This window comes from Triturus cristatus, chromosome 4_2 (genome assembly GCF_964204655.1).
Source record: "Triturus cristatus chromosome 4_2, aTriCri1.1, whole genome shotgun sequence".
Classification (NCBI taxonomy): Eukaryota; Metazoa; Chordata; class Amphibia; order Caudata; family Salamandridae; genus Triturus; species Triturus cristatus.
In genome coordinates, this window is record NC_140586.1 from 202,597,185 (window position 1) to 202,612,628 (window position 15,444).

Sequence of the window (15,444 nt, forward strand, 5' to 3'; positions counted from 1 at the left end):
TTACTTAAAGGCAAATGTCTGATGCACCTTCTGCAGACTTGCTCCTATTGAGTGTCACAAAATTGAACCAGAAATAAAATGTATTCCACTGTAGTGTGTGATGAGCATGCTGAAGTTGAGGAGTGTATGAACGGATCACGTGATTGGTGTAGGCTTTTTTATGTAATGTCGCTGAAGCTGGTGAAGATGGGGTCCAGTAGGTGACCAATAGCGTGTGTGAGGCCTCACACTAGCTGGGTAAGTCCGCAGTTGGAGTGGTCCTCAAGGAGGTTTGTTGTGTTGGGGTCATAGTTGAGGCCAGCAAGGAGGAAGAAGGCATTGGAGTCGAAGATCAGAGGGATCAGAGTGGTCACGGCGAGTGGCAGACTCCTCGGGTCCACTCACCATCTTCAGCAGAGCCATCATGGACTTCTTCACCCCTCTGATTTTTTACTCCAGCGCCTTCTTCCTCCTTGCTGGCCACTCAGGGTGTAGTTGGTGGTGATGAGGAGTTTGAAGGTTAAATATTCCATGTTTCTAGTGGTACTTCCCAAAGTCGTTGAGCATTGGACGCATTCTTTGAAAATGATAGTGAATCCTCCTTCAAATCTGTTTGTTCTGTCTTGTCTTGTGATCTTGTCTGTGGGAGGGGTTGCTGTGATGATGATGATGATGATGATGGGACCAACAATGAAGTCAGCTAGGTTTTGGTCAGGAAAACAGGTCCGGTAAGCAGTTTAGCAGCAGACCACAAGGTTTGGTGATATATTTAGTCAGAGAGTGAGTGTTGAGGAGTAGCAGGGAGGGGTGTGGTGTAGTGGGGGTCAGGTATGTGGTGGTGTGTGTTGAGAGCGTTGGGTGTGCGGTAAGGTGGGGAAGTGAGGTGGGCATGTGAAATGGCAGGTGGTGCAGCAAAATGCACTTTCAGAGTTGGGGGGGTGCGGCAGCAGCGCTGGGTTATACGACCAGGATCAAGGTGTGGATGTTCACAGTGGAGTAGCAACAGGGGGTGGTAGGAGACCCACGACTCCTAATGTTGGGTACGGGCGGGGGGGTTGACAGAGCAGATAATTTTGCCTTTGGTGAACTAGCGTCACGTCTGCTGCAGCCGCCATTAAGTGAAGACAATTTTAGTGGGAATCCAGTGAGGTCATTTCCTATGCAGAAGGATGATGGTAAATCCACTGATGTCACTACCTGTGCTGGTAGATGAATGGAACTCCAGTGACTTTACTTCCTGTCCAGATGGATGTTGGGAAAGGAATCCTCCTGCTTTGCTTCTCTTCTTTGAAAGACAGCTTTTTGAGAAACCAAGGCAGTTTTACATTCTTCTGACCATAGAAATTCAGATTTGATCTTAAGTAACTGTCTTAAGGGAAATATTTTGCTTGAAAAATGCATGACGTAGCTTGCCATAATACTCTGCCATTCCCAAAAAAACTCTCACCTCGTCTATATTTGATGGTTCAGGAGCCTTCTTGATCGCATCAACTGTGCTAATGGATGATGAAAAATCCAGTGACATCACTTTCTGTGCAGATGGGTGATGGGAAAGGATCCTTTTGTATGGATGATGGGAAGTGAATCCTCTTGCTTGGCTTCCCTTCTTTTAAAGACAGTTTGGCAGTAAACCAGGGAGGTAACTTCCTGTGAAAATGGATGATGGGCAATCCAGTGATGTAATGTCCTGTGCAAATGAAGGATGGGAAATACAGTGACGTCACTTCCTGTGCAGATAGATGATGGAAATTAGCCTCTTGCTTATCTTCTTATTTTTAAAGATAGCTTTGACGGGAAACCAGTAACGTCACTTCCTGTGCAAATAGATGATGGAAATCCAGTGATGTCATTTCCTGTGAGACGGATGATGGGAAATCTAGTAATGTCATTTCCTATGCAAGTGAATGATGGGAAACGTTTACTTTGTTCTCTTCCTCTACTACCCATTTAACTCTTCTTCTACTTCTATGTCTCCTCTGTTCAGTGAGCCCTCAAATCCCTTTTACATAGGAGCCTTAATGCTGCTTGTGGACTGCCTTAACCATCTGGGTGCCGCTCTCATTCTGTCAATGAAGTTTTTTTGATGTTTCGAATCATTCCTTTCACAAGAGAACTTAGTACAATCCTGCATACTTCTTAGACTAGCACCTTGTTTTATCAACTGTGACATTTCTTTACAGCTAAGAGGTCTTGATCTTGTTGCACATAGTTTTTTCCCTACTACTCCTATCTGCATTTACAGTAATCATTGACAGCCATGACAGTTGTCAACATATTTCTGTGTGCCATGCCTAAAGAAAATATGAAGCAATTATTGAGGTAGCAGGAAATGCAAGCATTGGCAAAACCAATAATGTATTTAATGTGCCTGTCCTTGCCTACGTTAGCACTTCAAACCCTGACTTATTAGCTTTGTCAATGCTTTTTTAATTTACCACTCCAAGATGGACATCTATAATCTCTACATGGTAAATTAAAACAAAATGGCTGGTGCATCATCACACATGAACGTGCTGTTTATTGACGCTGGGGTCACCGCAGCGGCATGAGGCCTATGCCCGCATGAATGTTGACTTGGCATTTATGCATCACTTTTTTTTTAATTGCCATTGGGACTTCAACTGGAATTATCCACTTGAACCACCAGTGTTTATGTTTGGGATTTATATTGCACATAGACCGTGGCATCCCAGTGCTAAAATCTGTCCTTTGGGGGAACTGGGATTTGAGTTAAAACAACCAGGTTTTTAGTTCTTCTTTAAAAACTGCCTCTGATGAACTTAGTTGAATGTGCAGGGGAAGGCTGTTCCAGAGTTTGGGGGCCAAATGTCTGAAGGAAATACCTCGTCTGGCCAACCTGATTAGTAAGCTGGTAGCAAGATGGAGGTTGCTAGAGAGGAGTGAAGAGAATGGCATGTAGGGATGTACCAAATGTTTGTGATACTGGGGACCAGTGTTAGCAAGGGTATTTATTCTAAGTTAAACAGAGGAACTTGAATTTGGTCCTTTGGGAAGTCTGAAGCATATGTAGAGCTTTAAGAGGTATAGAGATGGAGTGGTGTCTGGAAACATGAAGAATAAGCCAGGTGGCCAGGTTCTGGACAACTTGAAGGCAGCTGAGTAGTAGGGTATGGAAAGCTCTTAAATAGAGTATGTTGCCATAGTCCATGCGAGAGATTGATTGCCTGAATTACGTTTTTCTGGGTGGGGAGAGGAAGGATTTTCTTCAGGCATTGTAAGAGTGCAAAGCAGCAGGCAGCAAGAGTTTTGATCTGATGGTCCATTAGGAGCTTATGACCAATTCAGAAACCAAGGTTTTTCACTGCCATCTAAAGAGTAGGCAAAGGTCTGAGTGAATCAAGCCACCATCCTGAAGACCACAAGTTGGGCTGGTTGCTAACTATCATGAATTTGTATTCCCATAATTCAATTCGAGGCAGTTTAGGCCCATCCCGTCTGTCACTGCTGCCATAGAGTTACAGGTGAGTGAATTCGCCAGTTCACCATGAGCTGATCAAAGAGATAACTCAGATCTGTGGTCAGTTGCTGGTGCAGTAAGACTGCTAGAAAATGCTGTGACAATAGCTGGCTTTATCCAGAGATCCACTATGGAATCTTTGAAAGCATCTGTCTGTGGAACCAAGATAGCCTCTATCGAAGGGCTGCGGGTCAAGTAGCTTTTACCTCGTTCTTCTACCTTGCCACTTACTATGGAGGAACATTCCAGTTCTGCCTAGATCCAGCACTCTTCATCAAATGCACAAAGGCTTCACACTCCTGATGGGGTAATTTAGACCGCCAAGTTCAGTACACAAAGGAGATTTATATAATCTACTGACATTTAATTATTTGAGCATTTATTGTCTACTGAGAGGGAAGCGTGCCTTCTGTATGTATTCTTATTTCCTTTATTCCTCTGTCGCCTGCTCCTGGTCAATGCAAGGTGAAGTCTATCTTAGTTGGTGTAAATTGTCAATAGTGGAAATCTTCACCCTATTGTGGACTTTTCGGCATCATTTAATTTTTCTCCAGTGTTAATCAAATTCCTTTCTTGGCAAAATCAGGACCCATGGTCCCATAGTAGATGACTTCCATGGTACAGTAATGGAATGAGATTGTCTAAGCAACCAACTTGAAGGCTTCACAAAAGGACAGCATGGTGGTATACCAGATCTTCCTTGACTAGCAACGGTGGAGGGAGTTTGCTTGACCATTTTGTCCTTTATGAATATAGCCCTCATAATGCTTTTAAAATTGGCCAAACTCAATTTCAGCCTCACTAGAGCCATGGAATAGCTTCATCACCAGTTCCATCTTCACCAAATCCTTGCTTCACAGTGGATAAGTGCATTGAAGAGTAAGGATCCATTTTTAAAAAGACTCCCAAGATGGGATTACGTGCACCATTCCCATGTGGTGGCCAAGGGTACCAAGAATGTATTTTCTCTCTTTTCAGCAAAAGTTGGTGTCTCATAGAGCTTGACTCTCTTTGAGAAAGAGACAGTCTCTTTCTTAATTTATTATTTATCATGTCAGCGATCTCGAAGTGTATAGATGGGAGATTCTATCCATAATATGAAGAAATGGCATTGCAGCTCTTTGAGGAGTGAGACTGTCCCCAGTGAGTAAATAGGTCTCTTGGCCATCGGGGCACATTAAATCCCTAAAATAAACCAAGAACACCTTTGTCTCTCTAATATGGCAGTAATACTAAAGAAGCCTTGCAGCAGTGGCTGGCATGGCCATTCCACAAATGGAAAACAAAATGCCCATGGAGCCTACTTTTGAAATGTATGAAACCTAAAGGTGAATACTAATTTTGAGAGAGACCTAAAAAATCTAATTGAATTAGCTGAACATGCATGACCTTTTTTCTGAAGGTCTATTGTCTTTAGCTTGAAAAATGAGTAAAACAATAGGCCAACTCTACCATATACAATATTGGGTGTTATCATTACATTGTCAACGCAATCTCTAGGGCATATGTAGTGTTAAAAAATGACATAAGGGAGATTGGCTGTAAAAGGACAACAGTATCCATTAGAAATTGTTTCACACTAATATGTGGTCAGATCCTTCAACCGAAACATGGAAGAAAACCTGCCCTGAAGCACCTAACTCAGTTTTCTGTCTTCAGAAAGTAGTTTCCAGCATTCAAAATTCAATTTTTCCATATACAAAGTGAGAAATTCTTACATTGCTTAATGCCTGGGGAGATCATTGTATCTTGCCTTCTCATTGACGCAGACAATCTCTCTGTTAGTTTTGAAGATTATCTCTGGTTTCTTTTACAGCATCACAACTCCCAATCTGAAAATGGAGCCACCAGAGAATTCCTCATTGGAGGTCTATGCCTGGAACATAATAAAAGCCCTAGGATGGACTGTTTCTCTAATACCTCCTGCCTGGATCATTTATCGCTGTTTGAAGTCCAATTACTTATCAAGCAAGGAGAAAGAAAGAGAGAGGCTGGTGCGGGCAAGCCAGACACTGTACGATTCCATACACAGACTTGCGTTCAGCACCAACAGAGCTTCTCATATCCTTCACCAGCACCTGAATATGGGTCCTCTCAGAGTAGAGGTTAACGACACCCTCAGCATCAAGGAAAACCTTGATCGCCTTGTCTTTGCTTTGCAAGAGATCCACTCAACTACAGAAAATATGGACAGACACGTCCGTAAGAATTTGGCCCAAACGCTGTACGATAAGTTGATGGTCAACAGGTCCTCTCTGCAGGAGAAGCGTACCATCATCAGCAACTTCCAGGTGGCTACCATGGGAATTTTTGGGAGTGTCAGTGGCCCACTTGTCTCCGTTCTGTTGAAAAGAAGCAACATCCCAGATGTCCTTGAGAGAGCCCTGCGTCAAATAGAATCATCCCCAGTGTTGGCTCTTCATGTTCAAGACCTGCTTCTTGGCAGTGACGACATTGCAAGGGCCCTCCAAGATGAGAGAGCGACTCAGCCTCATCTGACCTGGTATCAGCATATAACCAGAGTGGTCTTAGGGGACAGAAGACCTCTGAGGGTTGCAGCAGGTCACGTAAAAAGAGTAGCAGAAGTGTTGAGACCACTCTCCGAGGATATCCAGTTCCTGATTAACGAATTGGAGATTTACATCAGCCTAGTTACTGACAGACACATCTAAGTAACAGAGGGATACTTTTAACATAATTAGCAACTACCAAATTAGAAATAGTTTGTGAAACATAGGGGCTCCTTACTTGCAACCTTGAAAATACAAGTATGTGTGAATTAATTTTAATTTGTAAGCTTAAAACACAACTTTATGTCTTAACGTCCTTGTTGAGATGCATGGCTGTCATGGTGTAATACTCAATAAAGTTTGTTTAAAAAAAACACACCTTTATGTCCTTAATATTAAATTTACTTTGCTGTCTTGAAAACAATACAGTGTAAAAATAAACTAAATAAAGGTAAATGTTATTAAATGATTTCAATGTGATCTAAGCACATGTGTGAAATGAGTAGGAGTTTTGGTGCCTTGTGCTTTCTTAATTTCAGACTTGGTGACTTTTTCCTACACCTGCGTAGGTAACCTGTCAGACTCCTTGCATTCCCCATTTGTTAATGTTAAGGTGACAGAGTTGAAGACACTGCATCACCAGACTCCTACCTGAGTTTCTGTGACTACCCAGTGCTCCACAATCCCTCCTGTGATTACCTCAAGGTCAGAGTGTGCAGGGGGAGGTGTGCAGAACATCCAACAACATTTAACTCTGATGGTGGCATCTAGCAGCAAATTACTTACCTTAAAATGATCCCCAGGTATCAGACTGGATCTGGATTTTTTGCGTGAGCAGTACACCTGCACGCTGGTAGGTGGCGTTGTTCGGCTCCGAGTAGCGCCGTCTGCGCTGCAAGTGTTGTGTGCTGTGCCTATATAGGCACCACCCCATTGTGCTGATGTTACTTCTTTCTGCGCCATTCAGCGCAGATCCGTCGAAAGATGCCCCCAATCTTTTTTTGACTGACTTTTTTCAGCTTTTTGTCGAAGACTTATTTGAAACTTTGTCTCCTGGTGTGGCAGGATGTCCACGAGGAAGGCTGGATGTAAGCCCTGGGGCGCCTATCACCGGCAAGTGTTGGTGACGGACATGCACCTTGTCTGTGTCTGGTGCCTCAAGTGCGACCACGATGCCAAGACCTGCTTCGATTGTCGCACCATGCACCCCAAGGCCTCGATTGAACAGTCTCTCGGAGGTGCCTTGCAGACTACGGCGAAAATAGAACAGGAGAGAGATGCAAGAAAGGAAGCCCACCAGAAACAGCAAGGACATATGTGGTATAAAGGAAGGTTGCATGAGGGGGTAATCTTGAGCAAAGCAGCTTGTTTGGCGCTGCTCACGGTATTCCTCATGCAAAAAAGCAACACAAGCGCATTAGCAAGTTCTGTAAATCTCAGCATATCTAACGTGCCAGTGCCTTTCGCAATGCTCTGTTACACACTTAGGGCCTCATGTAGGTAGCCAAATACCGGTCGGTAACGGCCGATTTTCGGTAATTATACCGTTACCGACCGGTATTTTGGCTATTGGTATGTAGGGGGACAAGTTTTGGTTTCGGAATTTACCGAATCGGTAAAATTACCGATTCGGTAATAATACCGAATCGGTAATGTTACCGAATCGGTAACTTTTCCGAATCGGTAATTTTACCGATTCGGTAAATTCCGAAACCAAAATCGAGATGTAGGGGGAGTGTGTGGGTGTGTTTAAGAGTCGGTATTTACCACCAACTTATAGTTGGTGGTAAATAATTAATGTATGTGTTTAAGCATTTTTACGCGCGTAGCAGTGTGCAATGTGGCATACATACATGCCCTTAGGGCATGTATGTGTGCCACATGTGCACACATGGCCGAATCAGGGGTGCAACAGGGTGTCAATGTGACACCCTGCCACCCTTGCATGTTCTCCACAATTACCGAATCGGTATTTACCGATTCGGTAATGAGGCATACCTTCCCCTCAATGGGAAAGTATGCCTCATTACCGAATCGGTAAATACCGATTCGGTAATTACCGAATTGTAACGAATCGGTAAAAATTACCGACTCATTACCTACATACGAGTTACCACTTCTAAAATACCGATTCGGTACGGCTCGGTATTTATGAAGTGGTAACTGGTATGCTACCTACATGAGGCCCTTAGTATGCTGTTTATATTGCTTTGGAAAGCACATAAAGGTTTTTATAAGTGCATTAAAAAAAAACCAATTGCTTCTTCCACGCACTATGGTGTTTCTTGAGAATATTTGTTTATGTCCCAGTCTTTCCTTAATTCAAACATCTCTGATAGCTTAGTCCAAATATGTGATTTATGCTTAAAAATGGTTAACACAGCAGAGATAAAAAAAACGGCTGTGTTGTTTTTGCTGAAAAATACATTTTAGCGATCTCTTTAACAATATTCAACCCAGCCGGGTTTCCTAGGCATCTAACATGTAGGTATAAGAAACATTCAATGATGCACCAAATATGTCTCATATCTGACTGCAAGTCAAGATGTTTTTTTCACGGGCATTAAACATGTAGTCACAAGACAAATATAGCTGAGGTCTCGGAGGCTTCTGGCAAGGGGCTGTGAAGATCGTAGAAATCCTTTTCATGTTGGACACACATGGGAGCTCAACACCTAGGCCGTATTATAGAAAGTGCCCATGGGGCGCAACAGGCATGTGCACCCGCTTTTGGGCACCCCTAGGGCACTTTGGTAATACAGAAAGGGCCACAAGCGCTTGTGCAGTCCTTTCTCTAATACAGATAGCACTGGCGCACATATAGTGCCAATGCTATCACCAGAGGGTGTTCCCTCAGCTGCATGGGAGATGTAGCCCAAGGCCAATGAGGGACTCCCTTTGCCTCTGCACCAACATGGGATAGATTTTCCCAGACAAGTTCGAGGCATATTGAAATTTGAACCATGTGTGCTCACAGCATAGATGTGTTACCTCTTTAAAGGACCTGCCCTCTAGGGCGGTACTATGCGTGAGCAGTAATCCGGTCTGTCATTGCATGGATAAAGCCCATTTGGGGAAAGAGTGTGTGAACTGGAATCCATATGAATAGATTGGGATACAGTTTTGGGACCGTGATGAAAACTGCTATATTTTTTCCGCACCGTTATGCAAATCAAGTTATTAATGGGGATTATAAAAATTGTTGGAACTAATGTATGAATTTTTGCTATCACAGATAGAATATGAAATAATATTTAAAAGTTCTGCATTAATGGAATATTTGGTCGCATAGCGAATGATGAAATCCCGATTTGCATAGATGTATTTATACCTGGTAGGTATTCCAAGATGGCTGCCAAATGTTGATGAGAATGTTTTATACACACTGGGCCCGATTCACAGAACTAACTTAAGACAAAATCCTAAACTTACTACCATTTTGGTATTCACAGAAGGCACTTACTCATTTTGGTATTCACAGAATGCACTTACTCACTTCGGTATTCACAGAAGTTAGGAGTCTTAACTTTAGGACTCCTAAATGCCTTCTGTGAATACCGAAAGTCTTAAAATTAGGATTTTTCTCAGTTTAGTAGTAGTCCTATAAACTGAGAAAAATCCTAATTTTAAGACTTTCGGTATTCACAGAAGGCATTTAGGAGTCCTAAAATTAGGACTCCTAACTTCTGTGAATACCGAAGTGAGTAAGTGCATTCTGTGAATACCAAAATGAGTAAGTGCCTTCTGTGAATACCAAAATGGTAGTAAGTTTAGGATTTTGTCTTAAGTTAGTTCTGTGAATCGGGCCCACTGGGTGGTTAGTCCTTTGTCAATGTCTGACAATGGATAAATTCAAGTCGAATTTCAAATGTACCTTGAAACATGAGCAAGGCGGAAGCCGAAACGCGTTGTTTTGTCTGGGATTAAACAATTCACAGCATCCCTGGGTGTCCGAGTATTCTTCTGTGGAGGAGCAGAGAAGTCTGGAATATATATATATATATATACCAGTTCCAATTTCACATACACCCGGTATGACACCACACTTCTATATCTTCATTGCGCTAAGGTTTTATTTTGCTGTAACGCGTTTCGGCATTACTGCCTTGATCACACATCAAGCATTTGTTTGACAAATGTTACTTAAAAGCCGTCAGAGACTTCCGGTCACGTAGGTCGCATCACCCAATACAAAAGAAACAAGCATTGGCATAGCCAATAGGTCTCGCTTTTGGGACATTATAAGTGTTTAGCCATGCAACAGTTGATGTTGCACCAGGGATATTGTGCTGCAGAATTAAATACTTATAAGGTCCCAAAGGCGAGACCTATTGGCTATGCCAATGCTTGTTGTCACAAGTGGTCGGGGTACTCTTATTCTCTGTGCAACTGTATTGCCTCTGTAACTCTTGTCCAGCGGCCTTCCAAAAACACACAACCTGCCGTTTTTGCAAAAGAGTACACTTTGGCTCACTACAAAATACTTAGCAGAGCAGTCAAGCTGTGCATCGTTTCCTCTTATTCACATCAGTATTTTCTCCTTTTCCAAGATGGATGCTGCAAAGGAAGAAAGTATTTCCTTTTCAATCCAGACATGAGAAACACATCCCCAACATAACCAAATCACAAAAAGATCTTAGATTGTGGGGTTTCTGCAGCAGTGTGGTGTATGGCTCACACTGTTAAAACGCCTCCGCTGTATCTTTGTGTGTCAGGTCTGTCACTGCATTTGATGTGGATCTTGCTGCCCGTATCAGCAAAGTGATGGGAAGTGGGGGTTTAAGCTTCCAGTTTATTAGTAGCTGCCATCAGTGAATCTCATGTCGGAAAGCATTTGCTTGGCAAGGGTTGCATCAGAGACGGATATAGAGGACCACATCCGGAGGTCAACAAAGTGGTGAAACACTTGATCTGATCCATTTGATGTGTAAAGGTGCCCACAAAATGCCAGAAAATAATTTACACCAGCCAGGGTAGAGTTTCCTGTAGTTTATCTTGATGCCAGAGGCAGTCATCTGCTAGCAGCAACAAAAGAGGCAGAGACCCTGATCAATAAACGCCACTTGCTGGAATCAGGGCCAATGTCTGGATTCCAAAGTGCCCCTGTGTTCCCCTCCCTGGCCCCGTCAACCCTTCTGTGCCAGTGCACAATGAAGGATCCGAATCCATACCAAAAAAACTGGGTTTGAGGTTACAGAGCCCAGGAACACATTATCAATAGTCAAAAAAATGAGTAGTGGATTCATTCCAGTCTCAGAAAAATCACAAGTGGATTACTAGCTAAACTTCGTCTCTGTGGTGTTTTGGGAGCAGAGAATGCAGGGAGATGGAGGATCAGGGGGAAAACGTACCTTACATGAGTCGTGTTACATGGTAAAGCTGTAATTGCAGACAAAGTAATAAGACTCCGTTTCGGCTTAAAACTATCTGCCTTGATTTGGAACGGGAGGGGTGGACAATGTCAAATACAACATATACTGTTATTCAATAACTTTTTTCAATTTAAGAAGACTGGGTGCTTTATTTTCCTCAAATGTCCCCAAACATTTCCTACTCAGTCCCTTGTCATGCCAAGTAAAAACTGCCTTGAAAGCACAGGAAATACTCGAAGCATAAATGCACAAAGTCCCGCGTGCTCAAGTTTTCTGGATACATGCGCAAGTAGCTCATCCAGTGAAGGTTTTTTGCATTGTATTCTGGGGCCTATTGCTCTATTTAGACCATTATAAAACCAGGACTACAATTCACAGAATGCAAAGCACTGTCCTGGATGACCCACACACCCATGGGCCTTGGAAAATTGAGAGCCCCGAGTAATTCTTCCTTGGGAAGAGAGATTTGAAGATACCAATGAACTGCAAAATGATAAAACAGCTTTAAATGCTCAGAAGTAAGAGCATAAATGAGGATTTGAGTGATGCCAATATGAAACGCTTAAGATGTCGGTGTTTTTATTTGCATTTAGTTTCCTTTAGTACATAATAAAATCAGATCATTGCACTTTTGAATACCTTTTACATGTTAATTTGTAACGTGTGGCTCCAAACTTCGCAACATATATTCATCACTCTAAATTGTGCACTATCAATAATTCAAGGACAAGCATTTATTTTAAATGCCTGGCAATGTTTAGGTCTCTCTTGTTCCTTTGAGAGGTGCAGCTTGTGGGATTGTCAGACATCCCCACACACACTGTACAATAACATTGCGCCAGCCCCACAACACTGGCGTCTGAGAGTGCATGTCTGAAGCATGAGAATGTAAACACGCCCCAGTCACTGGAGCTTAAAGGAGCATGGTGCACCCATGCCAGGGATCTGCAAGCTCTGAAAAGCCACTATGGCAAGTTCGCCCAACAGCCACCTCCAAATATTGACTTTTTTCTTAGCATTTCGGGGATGCGAAGACCAGCATCTTAAAATAAAGTAATCTAGAATTTTTTTTTCAAACATAGTACAAAAATAGAGACACTTCCTGAATCTCAAAATCAGTGCAAATGTTGTGTGATTACATGACAACAGTGCCTGAAGAATAACCACAACCCCGGGCTGCTTTTATTTTAGTGCTGGGATTCAATGGTAAACAGGCGCAAAACCTCCCAGACATATGTTTTATGCGAATGAAGCCTGGCGGCAGCGGTAGCACCTCCCAGGAGTAGTGACATACTGCCTGATCTTCCACTAACCGGGTGCAAGCAGTCCCAAAAAAAAAATTTAAACAAGTCATAGTGATACTTATCTCTGAATATGGAATATAATGCGGGAGGGGGGCAGGAGCTCCACCAGAATACAGGCAAAGGAACCTCTGCTTCCCTCACTCCAAAGGGGCGTGGAGGAGGAAGAGGGAGTGGGGAATGAGATGAGAGAGAGCGAGTGAAGGGAGAGGTGGGGGTTGTGGGGAGAGAGAATAGCAAAACGGCAAGGCGAGAGAACGCAAAGTGGAGATATGGGAGAAGAAAGGACAAGGTAGAAGAGAGACAGGCGAGATTGCTGAAAATTGGAGAAAAGGAGCGAGGATAGAAGAAGAAAGTAAAGATGAAAGGTGAGGGGAGAAAGGTAATATTTGTAAGGGGAAGAGGGGAGGACGAAATGTAATATGGAGAAAGGAAACACAATAAATTAAAATAATAGAGAAAATATACAAGAAACAGGTTGGAGAACGAGTGCTGGTGACAGAAGGAATAAACGACAGAAGGCAGAAAAGAGGGATGGAAACAGAAACAAAGATGTATAAAACAGAAATTAAAGGGAATTGAAAACAAGCATTGGTCGCGCGGAAATAAAAGAAACACCGCGCGGCCGTAAAAGCGAAAGTCATCACGATCGCGATCACTCTGAAAGCAAAAGTGATCGCGATGACACGCTAAAGCACGCTAGGGATGCGCGCGCAGCAGCGGGGGAGCGGCATGGTGCTGAAGGCTGGCGCAGGAAAGGCAGATGGCTGGGCGAGAAGGGAGGGGGGAATGCGGGGAGCAGCTGTGCGCGTGCACGCCATCGTGCACTGAAGCTTGTAGCCAGCACAAAAATGTGGGTAGCACTATCAACACCCACCTACTAAATGTCTTGCCAGACCAGCGCATGCGCTGGGTCAGGTGAGACCTAAAAAGACTCTGCCTTGTATCAATGTCCACATAAACAGGTATAACAATGCAATCTTCCATTTTCAAATCAGCATTAATTCTGATACCAAGCATAACTCATTCTGTTATTTGCCACAAAATTACATTCATAGATCACAGACATTGGTATTACTACAAATACATAAACTATTGGAGGCTTAAAAAATATTGTGATTCAAATCACCTGGAGACTAAATACATACTTGAAGTAAAGTGCTACTGCATTGTACATCTGTTGTCATTTGAACATTATAACAAATCAGTATTCAGCATTAAATAGAATACAATTACTTATCGATTCAAGGCCAGTGCCTGTTAAATCCATTGTCATTTTAATTTTCGCAGAAACCTTGACATTTATGTTATTCTATCAACCTATTCTCTTGCTCCTCCTTCTAGAATTAGTCTGCTTTTATCCATTTGTGCCACCCCGGTGCCATGCCTTTGGCAATGACCCATGGTCTGTTCTATGCAATTGCATACACAGTTAATTACATTCTACATCAACTTCTATACTAATAATTTTAACTCCTTATTAGTCTCCACATCTCATCATCTTATCATACTTCGTAACCACTTGCTCCAACACCACATTAAAACCATCTAAAAGACTGGGAGCCTTTTGTTAGAACTGTCTGAAATCCTAAGTGTATGGAAAGGTCTTCATTAGAATTCAACCCAAAAGGAATTTTAGTGTTGAAGAGCAAAATATATCTGGATTCAAGTTGTCGTATTTTTCACTCACGATTACCTCCTCTACGACTCCTGGTTACCTGATCAATTACATAATACACCAGGTCTTGAATGTTTCCCCCATCCATTTCATTCACATGCCTTGCTACTAGATAGCTTTTGTCTTTATTCACAACTGCCCTCATGTGCCGTAGTATTCCTATGTGCGCCATGTGAATGGTACTGCCCACATATATTTTGGGGCATGAACATTGCAACATGTAGACAACATGATCACTTCTACAAGTTAGATGTTTCCTGATGATCCATGTGCTTTTCAATAAGGTTGATGTAATCTGCTGCATATTTTGGTCTATTGTACATGCTTTACATTTTGTATATTTAGAGAATCCAGTGCCTCCCTTCAACCATCCTTCCACTCCCTTCAACTCAGAGCTACTATCGACCAAGTCCTATCGCATTGATCGCGCTCGTCTGAAAGTGATTAGCGGTTTCCGAGAGACCAATTGTCTCATTATGGGATCCCTTCTTATCAGATACCAATGCCTACTTAAGCAGTCTCTCACCCTGCTATGGTAGGCATTGTAGGTGGAAATGATGCGTGTCACATTCCTATTACTATTGATCTTGTTCTCTCTATTTGTTCCTTTTGGGTGTACTAGACTACGTCTACTCATTGTGTTGACTTTGGACAATACCTGTTCAAGTACTTATGGGTTATAACCTCTCTGCTTAAATCTCGTTGTTAAATCTTTCTGGCCTTGCTCCAGAGCACTTGCATCACTGCAATTGCTCTTGATTTTCAAATGTTCACCATACGGTATGCTGTTCTTTAATTTCTGTGGATGATGGTGTGTGGCATGCAATATAGCGTTTTCAGCTGTTGGCTTCCTATAGGCACATGTATGTAAAGTGCTATTTTCAACATAGATTTCTAAATCCAGGAAGCTGACCCTTGTGTTACTGATGGTGTGAGAAAAGGCTAAATTCAATGAATTGTTTTTTTTTTTCTTGACAAACAATTCTGTGGAATCCATCGTACCATCCCACACCAGAAAAAGGTAATCTTTGAACCTCATCCATAGGATTATATTGGTGTCCCATATCTCAGCATGTTGTACCTTGAGCACCTGCTCCTCCCACCAACCCATATGCAGATTCGCATA

The 15,444-nt window shown here is 42.6% G+C and overlaps 1 protein-coding gene across 3 annotated transcripts in view; it reads left to right on the top strand.

Annotated features, from left to right (window-relative positions):
- Window positions 1–15,444, top strand: part of LOC146833387 (single-pass membrane and coiled-coil domain-containing protein 3-like) — a 203,399-nt gene that overhangs the window by 137,508 nt on the left and 50,447 nt on the right. The window contains exon 4 of one of the 3 annotated variants that reach the window (XR_014960575.1): window positions 5,274–6,427. The exons of 1 other annotated variant lie outside the window; for it this stretch is intronic. The gene's annotated coding sequence lies outside the window, so the exon portion shown is untranslated. Of the gene's footprint in view, window positions 1–5,273; window positions 6,428–15,444 lie in introns of those variants that run through there. One more of the 3 variants, XR_014960576.1, reaches the window with a different exon arrangement.